The 15,485-nt window shown below is 55.4% G+C and overlaps 1 protein-coding gene across 2 annotated transcripts in view; it reads left to right on the top strand.

Moving 5' to 3' along the window:
• The first annotated feature begins 6,729 nt into the window (after positions 1 to 6,729).
• Positions 6,730 to 15,485, top strand: part of MCF2L (MCF.2 cell line derived transforming sequence like) — a 111,750-nt gene continuing 102,994 nt past the window's right edge. For both annotated transcript variants that reach the window (XM_063101488.1, XM_063101487.1), the window contains exon 1: positions 6,730 to 6,749. The gene's annotated coding sequence lies outside the window, so the exon portion shown is untranslated. The remainder of the gene's footprint in view (positions 6,750 to 15,485) is intronic.

Genomic DNA, 15,485 nt, shown 5'->3' with positions numbered 1-15,485 from the left:
TTGAACAGTGAGTGTGTGGAAAGGAAGCGATCATCTCCAGCTACCCACGCACCCTACATTCAACTCAACTACGTCCACAGCGTGCTTCTGCATACCCTGTGGCACCCTCCGTGAACAGAGGGGACAAAGTGACTGTAGGTTGGCGAGTAACGTGGATTGGTTTTCAGCACATATCCACGTCCTCCTCCGCTGTGGGCAGAGTACACGTGCCCGCCTTTGTGCGCTCTGCTGGGTGGCTCGCTTGGCCGTTCTGATGCTCAGCGTGCACTTGCTCAGTGGGGTGGCCCTTCCTGCGCCCTGCGGTGGCCTTCGTGAGAGTGTGCCCTGGGTGATTCCATTTCCTTCTTATTCTTAGAATCGATAGTCAGATGATCTCTTTGTCACTGGAAAAGAGGAGACTTACCAGAGGCCTGTCACACCCTTCGAGTGTCCGAGGCGCTGCTGTGTGGACAGGGGGTGCAGGTGTCCTCGTTCTCTCCAGGGACCAGAGCTAAGAGCAGCAAAGCCTTCAACGAGTAGAGACCACAGGAAGCAGATTCTGACTCAAAGGAAATGTTTTCCCAAAGGACTTCAGAGACGGAGGTCGCGGCCGCGCCCAAGGCTGTGGGAGGGAGTTGGTGCTGCTGTGTTCCGCTGCGGAGGCCGCCCTGCCCTGGAGGATGCTGAGCTGGGGGCCTGTGGTGGTCCTCGAAATGCTCAGATTCGGTGGCTTTTAAAATTGCTTCCTCTGCTCAGAATATTTTGCAAACTTCTCTGCATTTTCCATGTTCGATGGACTTGGCTTTTAAAAAAAATGAGTGTTGGCTATTTTAAAAAATAACATTCTTGGTGGACGAGGGGTGCTTAAAACACATTACATCTTTAGACATAATGGAGACCTCAAAGGAGATTCCAAAAGGTGCTCTAGGCGTCTTGAAGAGGACAATCTTAACTTGGATTTGTAGACATCAGTCATGTTCCTGCTTGCTTGTGTTTGCTGATTATCCTCTGCTTAGCAAAACAGGTGACCAAGTGCAGAGCTGGCTGGCATTCAGTGTTGTGTGTGTGGGTTGTGCCCTGTCCACATGGTCACTGGCCTGTCCTTTGCCACCCGTATCCCTCTGCAGGTGAGGTCCCCTTGCCCGAGCCTTTGCACCTCTTTCCAATCAGCGTCCCCTCCCCTGAGCCAGCACTGTCGGTGCCAACCACGCCCCTGGCTGCCCCTGCTTTCCCACGCAGCCCCCACTTTGGCATTCACTGTGTGCTGTTTTGTGTCATCCGCCGGTCACTTCCTGTACGAGCCTCGTCGTCCCGATTGCATTGGGAACCCCAAGAATCATGACCGTGTTCTGTTCCCCTGTGAGCTTCTCCCTCAGAACCAAGTGCTGCCAACTCTCAAAGACCCCGCGAGGACCGATTTGGAGGGACGTACCTGCGTCTCCCTTTGCTCCGTGTGCGTGTTCCTGTCCTGCTGCTGCTTTGTGGAAGTCTGGCTCAGGCGAGAAAAGGGTGCAGGATTCTCGTGTTCTGAGTAGCTCCCTTCCCAGACGTGCCTGGGAGAGAACTCTGCTGTGGACGGTCTTCACGACAGCTTGATGACAGAGAATCCACCCCAGAATCACACTTTCCAGGACTAGCAAACATGAAAGAAACAGGACTGCAGAGACCTGCCTTTGTTACGATAAATAACAAAAGAAGTAATAATCATTGCAGTGAAAAGTTTCCCAGGCTCAGCGACTCATAAAATAGATACTGTATCTGATAAACACGTTTGCACTAGTCCCGAGTGATTGAACAGTTCTTCACCGTCCATTGATCCAGAATTTGACCAGATACAGTCTGTGCGGCGTCACTGTAGAAGGGAAGGTTGCCTCTTCGTGTGCTCTCTCCTCCCGCCACCCCATGCGGAGCGTGTTGGTGGTGGAAGCTCTGTCTGTCTCAACCCATTTCTTCACCAGAATCACCACCTCTTTGTAGGTCCATGCCATGAGCCCTTAGAGTGGAGTTTGCTATTGGCAGTAGTATTTTCTCGCTTAGTGTTTCCCGTTAACTAAGAACTTGCCTGGTCACACTCATTTTATAACTCTGGGTTTGGAGAAAAATATTTCTTGTATCTTTCAAAATGTTTACAAGCTAAGTGCCGTTGTCCGATACCATACAAAAATCCAGCTGCCCGGAATTAGAATTCTAGCTAAGTGCTGAAGGTGAAGTGTGTTGCCTTGCGGTAATATGTGGATAAGATGAGGGAGGAGGTTTCCTACCTCGTGGAGATGGTAGTAGCACCTACCACAGAGAGCTGGTTTGATTATTAGGGAAGTTAAAACTGCTAGGTTCAAGCCCCAGTTCTGCTGTCTATGGCCGTGGGTGCCCCAGTTTCCCCATCTGTAAAATGGACTCATGAGCGCTCTACCACCTAGAGTTGACAAGATGAGTTAAATTCATGTAAAAAGCACCTAGGAACACCCCGCAGGCAGGGCGTTCTCAGCAAACACTTGCCGTCCACTGTGGCACGTGCACCTGCCCAGCGCTCAGCCTGCGGGCCCAGAGCCCACATGCACAGCCACGTGGCTGTCGCTATTTTCATTCCATGCTGTGAATGATATTATTATACTAACAATCCCGGTAACAAAGCATGTGGGGATTTTCCAGGCAACCCAAGAGAAAAAGGAAGGTTGGAGAGGGCGTGCTGGGAGAGGAAGGGGCTGTGGTGGTCTTCAGGGGCTGGGCCGTGCTACAGCAGAGGTGGCTGTGCGGGGGCCCACGGGGGCTGCACAGAGAGCACCCCTGCATGGGTCTCCGCCCGTCCTGCCGAGCCTCTCTAACGCCGAGTGCTCTGTGCCTCAGAGGAAGCGCTGTCTCAGCTTATGTCCAGGGACACGCAGAGCTGAGGGGAGGTCAAGCTCTTGGAGGAGACTTCCCAGAAAATATAAAGTCATAAGTTCAAAAATACAGAAGAGCTGGTTGTTCTTTGTAAATTTTAGAGATTAAGTGGCTTTTGTGTATCTAAATTGGGTTTTCAGCAAATATTCTGTTTTTAATTTTTTCCTTTATTAACAGTGCCAAAGAAATGAGACCAGTCTCCAGAGCATAAACGCCAGTTTCTCAGCTTCACAGTGGAACCACATAGTTGTAGTACCTAATCCAGTAAAGGGAAGAACTAGTGTTAAGTTTGTTTCATGACATTTTTGGCAAGATATTAAGGACGGTGAACTAATGCCCCAACCTGGACTTCATTTTTGTAAGGATGCTTTACCTTTAAAAAGTTTTAAAATGTTTAAAAAGTGCTTCTATTTCTGAGTCCTTAAGAAGGGAGAACATCTTATTTGATACGTAAGTGATAACAAAATGTAGAGATGTTGAATGCACATGGGTGTTAGGGTTCCACGGTTTATCAGGTTTGTGATTTTATTCCTCCATCAATTCTGAAAGGACTAAAATTTTTACTGTTTTCTGAATCTCCATCAGTGGTATAGCCTGGAGTGGTGCTGCACCCAGGGGATCATTCACCCCACACATTCTTGCATTCACTTGCCAAGTACCAAGGGCACATCCGTGTGCTGGCACTACTGAGGCAGGGCCAGCGGGACCGAGCCTGACACTGCAGTGCACGTGAGCAGACAGTGAGCTTCCACCTGGGTGCAGAACTTCCTCCAGAACACAGTCCGCACACACACCATTGCTTCTGTGGGAAGTGTTAGACCCCCAAGTACAGAGCAGATGTGAGCACGGCACATGCTGTGTGTTTATTCCCAGTGCACGGAAAACCCATATTTAAAATTTGGCCCCGCCACATCTCCATCTGTGTCTGTAAGATTATTACAAATAGCCTAAAAAAGATCTAAAGTCACTGCGTGGTCAGTTTTCATAGATTTCTAAGTTTATGTGACCTGGGTGTAATCTCTGGATTTTGTCGTGACTGGTCAGTGTGATGTAGCCTTCAATTTTAAAAAGTTAAGCATATCATTTAAAAGGCTCATTTTAAGAGTAACGAGTCCCGGACTCTACAAAGACTTTATGTCTTCTCTTTATGGTTTTATTCCTGGGTTAGGAAGCCTCAGAATTTCAGAACTGCAACGTGTTTTTACTGTCTTGATTTCCCAGGCCCAAATCTTTCTCTCTTTGTAAGAGGGAAGAAATTGCCATCAAAGATGACCAGAAGCGTCCATCAGAAGCACCTGTAAACACCCCGCAGCTCAGCAGTGACTGGCAGCATGGCTCCGCCATGGGCAAACTGTTGGTCACTTACTCGTGGGGCAGCGAGGTGGGCCAGGGACAGCACCCAGCATGACCTGAGCCTGGGGGACAGGCCAAGTGGCTCCCTGCCTTTCCCAGTTCTTCACTGAAGGTGCGTCAGCCCGACTGGAGCCCTGGACATGTCCTGTGGGTCCCAGGAGGGAACTGAGCACAAAGAGGCCTGTTAGGTGTTAGGTGTGGCTGCCAGACCCCAGCCCTCCCCAGACACCACGAGGGAGGACGTCAGCTACAAGAAAAGTCACCCGCACACTCGGGGATGGATGCACGAGCTTCTGTTGGTGAAAAAACCAGGAGGGAGGGGCCACGCCAAGACATCAGGCGACAGGAGAAGCCAGAGGTCCATTGTCCTCGGGGCAGTCGTGCTTGGGGGGCCGAGGGGGCTTCTTGGTGCTGCTTCTGCGAGTGCTGGCGTGGCATCTTCGTGTGCGTGCAGAGTCCTTCTCTGGGTGACTGACGTTTTACAAAGAGAGAAAACACCTTTTTTAGATATAAGATAACTTTAATTAATAATGATTCACTCAGTCGCCATACACGATAAACACAATACAGTGATAGAAACTGATTGTGATGAAGAATAATACAAAGGGATGGATTTGTAATGCACAGTGCAAACATGCTGTTCAAATACGATCTGCGTATCAGCGTCATCGATGACATCCCAGAAACGTTGTCAGAAATGTTGCATCTTGGGCCCACCTAGACTTGCTGAATCAGAGCCTGTGCTTTGACAACATCTGCATTTTAAACTTTGAGAAGGACGGTCGTAACAGGCGCCTCTCGTCCACTCAGGCCCCGATAGAGCCTCTGAATTCTTCCTCTGTCCGGCTCTTCCCCGGGTACTCTTCCCCATCCCCGCCCTGCCCTGTCCCTTTCTTACCTTCCCTCCCCTCACACTGTCCATCAAAAAGTCCCATGCGAACACCTCTTTTTTGCCCGAGTCCCCTTGGGCAGGCTGCCACTCCCTGGCCTGTGCTGACCCCACAAGCACTGAATTTTCAATCACGCAGCATCTCATTTGAGACTGGCGCTAAGTAACTCCCTGCGCCCCTAACATGATTAATTTAACACTCTTTTACTGCCAAAATATATGCCATTGATTGATGTGAATTTCCTAACAGCAGCTTGAGGCCACACTGTGTAAAATACCCTCCTGGGGTCCACAGAAGTCAGTCCACCTCTCAAACGGCCTGCCATTTCTTCAGCGTCCCCCAGCCGTGCTCAGCTAACCTCAGGTGCCAGCGTGGCGTGAGCAAGAACTGGGACCTCAAGAGTTTTTGTGGGATTTCACGGGGCAGCTGCCAAGGAGTCTCGAGAAGGAAATGCCCCCCGGCCGCCGGGAGACAGTGGGGGCTCACAGAACGTTCACCGGACTGAAGGCCACGTGCCATGTGAGAAGCATTAGCAGATTGTGAGCGAGGGTCACATCTCAGAGCTGATTTCTGAAAAAAGCTTTAATTGGTAATGTCTCTGAAACATACTTAGATATTTAGGAAAAGTTGAATTGACTCAGCCCCACTCGTGGGAGATAATATACTGTATAATAAGCTGCTCGCGTGTGCGTGTGCACGTGCGTGCATATGACAACGACCAGCACGCTGAACCCCTGAGCCTCCGTGTTATCATAGTCACGATGGCACTAAGGAACTGCCTCACCAGTTAGGGCTGAGGACCGAAGCCCCGGGCGTGCCCTGCACAGGGCGGGTGGTGGTGGGCGGCGGCAGCTCTGGGAGCCAGAGGGCAGCGTGTCCCCACGGGCAGCACGGGAGGCCTGGGCGCTCTTGGCTCACTTCCCCTAGAAGCTTCCATGGGCGCGCCCGGCTGGGGACGGGTGGGCACCCCTCAGTGGAAAGTGTCTCTTGCCAAGCAAAGCAGGCTGTTTCCTCCCTCCGGAGAGGAGCTTCCCGGCTATTTCAAGAAGGCTGCAGCCTCTTCCCCCTTCCTCCCAGGGCACTTGTTTGTTTGAACTTGAGACTTCCTGAGGCCCAGAAGGTGCTTTTGGCTTGAACTGTGAGCAGCTCCGTGACACTGGCGCTCCGGTCCTCACAGCCCCCTCTGAGGAAGGAAACGCCCAGAACTTGTGAACAGAGGCAGGGCGCTGCCCCTGTGTCCACGTCTTCTCTAGCACCGCGGCGTCTTCTTCTGCAAGGCGTGGGGACAGGCACAGCCCAAGCACATCCGGGCGCGAAGGCTCAGGAAGGCGGCGACCCTCTTTTGTTCTTTCTGTTGACTTGGTAAACCGCGGTCACATTTCTGGTGAGAGCTCAGTGCCCGCGTTGTCCTGCACGTCACTGGCACTCGCCAGCTCTCAACTGTCCCAGCAGAGACCAGAAAGCACTGGACGCCTCGTGCCTGGCATCAGTCCTGACGGTCGGGCAGCCCCTGTTTGCAGCACCCTTGTGGCGGGAGACTCATGGCCGAGAAAGGAGCATCACGGGGGACCCTGCGTTGGCTCTGGCCTCTGTCCAGGAGACGCCGGGGGGCCGCGGGGCGCCCGAAGCCGGGTGAGGCAGGCCGGGGTGCGTGTCCGTGAGGTGCGGGGACAGGTGTGGGACCTGGGAGGGTGGCGGGAGCCCCCTGCAGTGGTCACTATTTGACCATCAAAGTGCGCGTGCCACTTGCAAAACTTTTTTTTTTTGGCAAAACTTTTTTGAAAGTTAGAGATGGCCCGTTGGGCGTTGTCACTCAGAACGGCCTGTGGACGCAGTATCATTAGGCTCCTTGCTTCTGTCCCCTGGTGGTGGAGGCTGGGCTTGAGAGTTCCTGCTCTGTTGGGATGACAGTGGGGTGGGCACAGCAAGGGCAGCACCCTCGGGCAAGGGGTCTGGGGGCAGCCAGGCAGAGCAGTGCTGTCCCCGTCTTGCCCTGTGCTCACGGACCAGGCCCAGGCAGGCAGGAAACGTGCTCGCTGCAGGGGAGCAGCTGCCCCTCTTCCTGTGGTTTCTCTTCTGCAACTCACACTCACTCAGCCAGACAGCCCAATTTAAATTCTCACAAGTCTCAGAATAACGCTTTTACAAATTAGCTTCCCAAGGAGCAAGGACATTGTGCAGGTCGAATTGGGGAACAGGCCTTGTTGCTGATTCCTACTCCTCCTGCTGAGAGCACGGCTGCCTGGCAGTGACCTGGACAGGGGGTTTGCTGTGGAGCTGGGGGCAGAGCCGCCTCTGACCTCAGGCACGCATGGGCATCGTGGGCAGGCCAGGGTAGATCCTGTTGCCAGGGCGGATGCCCTTACTGTGCAGGACACGAGAAATAAAAGGCCAGAGCCAGCCTATGCCCTTTCTTAGACGTGGCTCCTTGTGGCCACTCAGGGGGTTTCAAAGCCCCACTGCCCTCTGCCTTTTGGAGAAGAGTCACAAGGTCACTGACCGGGTAGCACCTCCAAGAGGAAAGGGGAGTGGCCGCCCACCCCGGGTGTCCCCTTCCTCCTCACCCCCCCGAGGCTGAAGTCTCCAGACCCTAGACACGGCACAGGAGGGGCTGTAAGATGGGGACCTGAGGTGTCCCCTTCTGTTAAATGGAAACCTGAGTGTCCCGTCAGTGTGCAGTGGGGACCCCAGGGCATTCCCCTGCTTTGCATTGGGCCCCGCCCTGCTCCGTGCCTGGCTCAGAGGCTGGGCTTGGCTGTCAGCGTGGCTCTCACAGTGAGCAGGGGCCCCATGGTGTCTATGTCTCCCGTCCTGAGATCTGCTGTGCTTGGCACCTCATGAGGATGTGTTGTTCCTGGACATTGACTGTCACTGAGTCCACGACCTGTCCTTGGCTGGACTGTCCATGCCAGCCTGGAGACCACAGTTTAAATGTAAGGACATGTGCACTCTAACCTCCAGCGGCTCCTCCAACTTTCAGGGCACAGACCTCACCCCCCTGGGGCGTGGTGAGCTGAGGTTCTGGCTCCCTGGCCAGGGCGGGGGGAGGCTAAGACTGAATTTCCCACAGCTCAGGCGGGGCCCACGCAGGTGTGGGTAGAGTCCAGGTCCAGGGAGTCTCCTGTCGCCGACCCTGGCTGCCAACTCAGTCCTTGTGTGGGTGCAGCGGGGCTCAGAGGCCCTGTGTCCTTTAATTGGTTGGTGCTGTGTGGTTTTCTTTCCTTCAACCTTAGTCACCGTTTGGACAGTGAAGGAGCCCGGGGCCCTTGTGTGTTTTGGGGCTGGTGCCTGGCCTGGGGCAGGCTCCTGAGGGAGGCTGGTCCCAGGAGGAGGAGGGGGCCCAGTGTGGGCCTGCAGGTGTGGGGCCTGGGGGACCCTCAGGTGGGTGGGGCCTCGGGTGGGCAGGGTCTCAGCGCAGGTGCAGAGCAGCTGGCAGGGGGGAGCTTGGGTGTGTTCCCCAGGTGAGCCCCGTGGACACTAACACAGGACCAGGCCAAGTTGTCCCTGCGGTGGCACAGGTGTTTAGAAGGTGGAGTCTGGGCTTTGTAGGGGGCTCGGTGGTGATGTCCATGTGTGTCTGTGGTCAGAAGGGAAGTCCGGGCTGCAGTGGACGGGAGGTTGGAGCCGTGACAAAGGACAGGATGACCAGGTCATGGAGCAGAGAGCGTGGGCACGGATGGAGTCCTGAGGGACTTTGCAGCATGAAGCAGGTGTTGGTGGAAGGAGCGGGGTTGCTGGGCGGCCCATCATGGAGGTCCGAGGAAGGTGAGGCCGGTTTCTGTCACGGAGGTGAGAGGAGGTGAGGCAGGCATTTTCTGTTGTGTTAGGCCGTCTGTCTGTCTGTCTGTCGGGTGACCCTGGGGCGGTGGTAGCAGCCGCCTCATTCAGCAGAACAGCCTAGAGCAAGGCCCTCGGCAGAGATGCAGGTGGGATGCTGTGCCCTCTGGGGACACGTGGCTCTGTGGCGGGAAGGGAGAGAGACCTCCTCGCACTGACCGTGGCCCCGTGACATCTTCTCCCACCGTTTCCATCAGAAGCACAGGGACGGTCATTTTTAGTTCATTCTGTCTCGTGAGCTGAGTGATAGACATTAGAACAGCTCAGGCTGCGTCTCTGCTGGTGGATATGCCGGTGACAGGCGGGTCGCCGCGGTCCTGACCCGCCTTCACAAACGCAGGGCCGCCAGCAGCTCCCGCTGGACGCAGGCTCCTGCTCTGGAGCCTGGGGGGCTGGGGCCGTCGCAGAGCCAGGAGGACGCATCGGACGCTGCGGACTCAGCTGCACGGCTCTTGCTGCCTCGTCTTACCTCATCGGCTCCCGCCAGTCATAATCAGGCCTTGACGTGGGTGATGGACGCTTGAGGGCTTCTTGACACCTGCGGCCCTGGGTGGACATGGCGTCCTGCCACCCTCTCGGCCTCGGGCCAGCGCTGCCCTGTTGAGTCCAGGCCATCTGCTCCTCGGGCACCCACACCTGGCTTTTGCTGGCTCCCGGAGGAGCCATCAGGCCTCGGCTTTCCCTCCTGCCTGGCTCAGTCCCCGTCTCCATGGAGAGCCCTCTCCTGGGAGTGGAGCCGTCTTCCTCGGGCCGAGCACTGGGACAGCACCTTCAGGTTAGCAGGAATCGGGCCTCCCACCGCGTGCGGGGACAAGCCCTCTGTCTGTCAGAAGAGGCGGTGGAGGGAGAGCGTACAGGTGCAAGATGCCAATTTCCTGATGACCAGAAACAGATATTGTCAGTGTGTTAAGTGGAAGTTAGGGGTAATCTCCTGACTGTCAGTCTCTGTGACACTCTCAGAACCAGAACGCTGCCTGTGACGGACGCTAGATCTCATAGGGAGGGGTGTCCGCTCTCTTCTGCTCTGCCCTGGGACGTGTGGGACTGAATTTCAGTGAAGCCAAGAAAAACTTGTTGTTTGACTTAGAATGTAGAAATTCTCCTTGTAAAATGTGTTTGAGAGTGGCACACAGAGTTTTAACAGAACCAGAATTAACTAAAAGAAGCAGGTAAACACAGTTGAGGCACCTGAGGGAGTGATCCTGGCAAAACTTCCCTGTGACTTCCTGGTAGCAAATGCGAAACGGGAAGCTGTTTGGACACAAGGTCAGGTGCAGAGGAAAATGCTCCCTGGGCCGAGTTCTGGAGAAACCAACCCTCAGCTGCCTACACTGGGAGTGTTAGAACACTCAGTAGATGACATCTCCGGAATTTTTTCTTTCTTTTGGAAAATAGATGCTTCTTAGGTGGACATTTCTTATCGCCACCTAGAAATGTTGAAAACATAACACTAAATTTCAGGACACTCTTTCCAAAGTGGGCCAAGATAACACTCTGGTTTCAGCGTTTTGCATGGGTTTTCCCGACCCTTGCTCCAGTGCTGAGCCCAGGATTTGCCCCGTGCCTGGACCTCTCAAAAGAGACAGTGCAGTCCGTGCCTGGTTGGGCTGTGTCATGTGTGCCCAGGTGGCAGCCTGCTTTGCACACCGGGCACACAGGCCGCAGAGCTGACGTTCACACTGACCACAAAAAGGCCAGCCTTCGTCCTGGCTCAGGCCAGGGACTGCCTGTGTCTGTGCTGAGGCCAGGGCTGAGAGCCAAGTGACGTTCACCGAAGAAAAGGCTCAGGTTTTCCTTAGGGTAGCGTTAAAAGTGAACAAGCATTTGGGAAAATGTAACCCTGAAACTCAGCTCCTGGATCAAGCAGGTCTTGCCCTAAGGGCTTTTCTACGTGCAAGTGTTGTTTCCACTTTTTCAGAAGTTACAAAAACCAGAAAGGAAGCGTTCGTTGTCGCCATCAATATTCTCTCTGGTTTTTCAGAACAACCCAGATGAGAGCTAGTGAGAGCATACAGGCAAGAAGATAGCTTGCTGTTTATCTTTAAAGTGCATTTATTCATGGGAGAAATACTTGCATAGAGATATTTCCTGATGGGCTCTAGTCAAACTTGTTTGTAAGAAGAATCTTCGTGGTCTGAAAAATCTGGTGATTATTATTTTTAATTTGGGGCAACTTGGTTGAAACGATCGCTTCTGCCTCCTTTCCCAGCTGCCCACTTTCCCAGGCCCACTCGAGAATTGCTGTGCTCAGGCCCGAGGAAGACATGGGGCTGGAGGGGTAGCGAGACCCCTCTTACCCTGTGTCTGGGGCTCTGTGAGGTCTTTGTGGTCTCTGCGGGGTCTCTAGGGCTTCTCTGCAAGTCTTTGATGTCTCTGTGGGGTCTCTGCAGGTTGTCTATGGCATTCCACGGGGTCTTCACAAGGTCTCTGGGTTCTCTGTGGGGTCTCTGTAGGGTCTCTGCAGGGTGTCTGTGGGGTCTGTGGGGTCTCTGCAGGGTGTCTGAGGTCTCTGGATTCTCTGCGGGGTCTCTGCGGGGTGTGACGCCCTGAGGAACACTGGGGTGGCAGCTTTCCCATGTGCTGCTTCTGTGTGCAGCTGGGGAAACGGTGCCCCACTATCCAAGAGTGTGAGCTGCCGGCCACCAGGCTGGACTCCAGCCAGTAACAGGATCCTCTCTGTGTCCTCGCTGGGTTGAGTTCACGGACTGTCCCTGCCTCACTTGCTGATCCCAGTGAAGCTTCATCTCCCGCCCGTGGCCGCTCTGTAGACGGGGCTGTCCCCTTGGAGTCCAGAGCGTGCGGTGGGAGTGGCGGCAGATGGCGGTAGCGTCCCGTGATCCCAGAATCCGCCTGGGCTCTGAGTGGAGGACACCAGTCTCAAATGAAAAGCTGGAAAGGGACACGGGGCGTGCAGATGTGGGTCCCTTTATCTCTGCTTTGCTCAAACATGTGCAGCAACCCTCGCTCTCGTCTGTCCGTCAAGTTGTCAACTGTGTCAGAGCTTCGGGACTTAGATGGAAGAAGGCGGAGTGGGCCTTGGTGGCATCGTCTGAGCCGACCTCTCTCTGCAGGCAGCATGGAGTCAGCGGCGTTCGATCTTCCACTGCCTGTTTTGGTGAAAAGGGACATCTCGCCCCAGAGGTGCCCCTGGTGCCTGCACCAGTGCTGACAAGGGCTCAGATGTTCCCTTCCCCGAAGTCACCGTGCCGCCTGCAGTCCCTGTGCAAACACGCAGGGAGGGGCCAGGAGACAGCCTCCAGGAGAGTGATTGCCTTCCATGCTCCATGCTGGAAGTGGGTGAAACGAAAGTAACACGCTGCTGGTCCCTCATGCAGATTTTAGGGAGCAAAGTCCAGCACAGAAAGCACAGGGCAAGCGGGAGGGAAGCGTGGTGCGTGCAGGCGGGCGTGTCTCCTCCGCTGGCTGATCCTCAGCCATGGCAGACGGGCAGCCCGTCCAAATTTCTGTGGCAGAAATGAAAAGCTACTACATCTACTCCGAGTGCTGCTCCTGGCTCCTGTCTGTGGCTGCAGGTGAGTCCCGCGGTGCTGTGGGTCACTCGCGGGAGGCGTGACAGGGACAGGCGGCGCAGAGGACGGGTGCAGCGCCGTCCCTAGATTCCCTGTGTTGGCCGGGGAAGCTGTCCCACATGATCGCTGGTAGTCTCTGTCCCCCAGGAACTTGCAATAGCTCACGGACTGGATGGAAGAGTAAATCTTTTTTTTTCACTCTTCAGTTATCTTTTGACTCTAATTCGTGTCATTGATTATCAAAAGCAAGCCACCTCCCTTAGCCAGAAAGCGTCACTGGCAGAGCTTGCTGCAAACACCAGACCAGCAAGTGCAGCAGCACCGGGCCCATCAGACCCACGCCCAGACCGTCCCGAGAGCACTGGTGTGGGAAGGCTATGTTTATAAATGCAAAACAGGACAAAGGCCATTCACTAAGTGGTATTGATCATGCCCTTGCAAAGTGACAGTCAGGGACTTATTTGAAGACCAGTTCCCTTGTATATGTAAGCAAGGCTCAAAGGGCACAAAGCTCCTTTCCTAGTCAGCTTCCCGGGGGCTGCAGATCCTGGTGAATCTTGCGGTGGGCGGCCCAGCAGAGCTGGGGCACGTGCGTGCTGAGCAAGCCCTGTCTCGGGAGGGGGTTCCTTCACGCAGCCCTGAAACTCAGAGCATTTCCTGGAATGTGGTGAGGGACGTTGCACCTGTGCTGGCTGAGTTCCGTCTTGTCTGTCCATCCAGCGTGACTTGTGGTTAGGACCCATTCGTGGCTGGGGAAGACGCCTCAGTGACCACAGGGACCATTGCTGGACGTTCCCGGACACTTCCCTCAACCCAGGACTTCTGAGCCTCGTTCTCAGGGTCAGAACTTCGCCATTCGTACAGTTTCACAGTCACTGTCCTCTGAACTCAGCCACTTGACAGATGAGGAGAGTCGGGATGTAGCTGTCAGAAGGGTTGCTCGTCCTCGAGGGTGGTCAGCGGTGTCCCATGGAGGAGGAGGGGGAGCACTGCAGGTGCTTAGCAGGTGTCAGCACTGCCACCACTGCGCTGTCCAACCCCGAGTTCCTCCGACACTCCCCGACTCTAGACCGTCCCTCTGTCCCACTGCCACTCCCAGGAGGACAGTCGTGCTGCTGGTGTCTGATATAGTAGTGGCGGCAGCACTCACAAAAGATCATGGGTATGTCCTCTGAGGACACCCTGTCACTCAGGCACAGAGCACAATGGTTGTGAGCACACACTCCAGAGCCACACTGACCACACTGTGATGCTAGGGAGGTCACTTGACCACCGGAAGGACCCACCTGAGGGAGGAAGTTCCAGCCCAGGGGAGGGAGGTCCACTGAGGGTCCCCGTTGGAGGAGGGGCCAGGATGGTTTCACTGGACAGGGACGGTGGGTGGGTGGGGGTGAAGGTGATGACACGTGTGGGTTCTCAGGTGTGCGTGATCCGTGGCTGGAGGGAACAACTGTGGCAGGACATGAGCTGGGCCAGGCATTGTGGCAAAGGGCTCTGCCAGAGATGGGACCTGCACTTCACTCAGCCGGGCACGTGCCTCGCTTTACCTGTTTGTGAAATAACAGCATCCTTTTCTCTTTCGGGGACAGCGAAGCTAAGTGAGCAGTTGCAGCTTCTGTAGGGAACATTATTGCCAATTACTGCTAATAAGCCATGTTTACATAAAATGGTCTTAAACACTTGAGAAAAACGCCCCACGGGGTTTACGTCCCTTCCTACTGCCCCCACCCAAGGGACCGCAGTTTCCTCCGTCCTCAGTGGCTGGGGGGATTGCATCGAGTCCCAGCTAGAGAGGACCACTTGGGAGCACTAGAGTCACACACAGAGCTCCGGGCATGTGCTCACGGCAGGATGGCGGGGTGGCCGGGTCCCCAGTGTGGCTGAAGGGATCCCCTCTCTGCCTCCTTTCCTCCACACCTCGCCCCGGGGGCGTGGACGTCTGTCTGTCCGTGCGCAGGCCATGCAGAGCCTCTGCTCCTCTCGGGATGAGTTCTGAGCATCTGAAAGGGACATTTTAGAAACTAACAAGATCTTGTGAGAAGGTCTGGGGGACAGTGAATAAATAATAGTGAATATGTTATTTATTTTCAGAAAACTTTTTTGGCACAAAAGTGTTTCTGGAAAGAATCGCGCTCAAGGGGGGCCAGTGTTTGGGGAGATCAGGAGAAGGTGGCAGGTTCACTCCAGCAGGAGACTCTGGGGCCGGCGCCAGGGCGGTGGTGGCGTCATCTCCCGGGCCTAGCTGAACCCATCACTCCGGGCCGTTCCAGCACCACAGACCATCACCCAGCAGCACCCGGAGCAGTCGCCCCGCTCCAGCCACGCTGTGCCCAGCCAGGGCCTGCATCTCTGAGGGACTGGAGGGGCCTCCTAAGGCTGGAGTTGCTTTGGGCCGGTGTCTAGTTGACGATTTGCCAGGAGAGCAGGCCCCACGCCGCCCAGGCTGCTGGGCTTCCTCCTCTTCCCCTCTCGGGTCTTTACACGCGGGATCCAGGGAAAGCCTCTAAATACGGTGGGGAACCTGTGGCCGCGGTGCTCGGGAGCACTGAGGGTCATGGGCTGCCGACATCCTGTGGGCCGGCCACGCCCTGTCACCTGCAAGACCCACAGTCATGGAGTGGCTCCTTCCAGCTGGTCTTTGCGGGCCGTTTGGGTGGTGGCCCCCGGTCCACCCAGGCCGCGGCTGCTGCAGGGTCGCAGGAAGCAGCGTGGCTGCCCGCTGGAGGGGCCTGTGGCCTGGGTGCGGGGTCTCTGCACCGTGCTCGGGTGCGGGTTGGGTGGGGTCTGGGGAGGCCATCTCCCCGCCAGTCAGAAACGCCGTCGTCTGAACCCAATGGGCAGAAGTTGGGGTGGAGGACACCAAGGGCACGCGCGGAGCCCCCGCCGGGCCGAGGGCTTCATAGGGCTGGCACGGCCCGGGTCCTGTCGCGTCCCGAGCCCACCCAGCTGGCAGTTCTCACGAGGCAGCAGTTTCTGTTTTGATTCTCTGTCTCTTTCCTCTTTTGTTTTTCACTTA

Source organism: Cynocephalus volans, chromosome 7 (assembly GCF_027409185.1).
Source record: "Cynocephalus volans isolate mCynVol1 chromosome 7, mCynVol1.pri, whole genome shotgun sequence".
NCBI lineage: Eukaryota > Metazoa > Chordata > Mammalia > Dermoptera > Cynocephalidae > Cynocephalus > Cynocephalus volans.
This window is presented reverse-complemented; position numbering and strand designations above follow the sequence as displayed.